This window comes from Etheostoma spectabile, chromosome 10 (assembly GCF_008692095.1).
Source record: "Etheostoma spectabile isolate EspeVRDwgs_2016 chromosome 10, UIUC_Espe_1.0, whole genome shotgun sequence".
NCBI classification, from domain to species: Eukaryota; Metazoa; Chordata; class Actinopteri; order Perciformes; family Percidae; genus Etheostoma; species Etheostoma spectabile.
In genome coordinates, this window is record NC_045742.1 from 30,191,163 (window position 1) to 30,191,459 (window position 297).

Consider the following 297-nt stretch of genomic DNA (forward strand, 5'->3'; position numbering starts at 1 on the left):
ATCACATATTTCAAAAAGGCATACAAACAGCTCCTTTTTAACAGTTACACTTGCATGCATTCATTAATTTGTTTATGTATTGTCCAAGTCTTGTTTGCATTGTCCGTATTTGTCTAGCCCAGCTGATGTCTTGTATAAATGACTTTGTCCTTATGTAACTGTGTTGTTGTTTTCAGTCGAAATTTATTTTTCTATATCGATGTCTTGTAATAATGTCTGTCTTGACGTGCTGTAACCATGTTTTATGTGTCTGCAGAAAAGGAACCTGCTGAAAACCAGTTTTTAAACTGAGTCAGG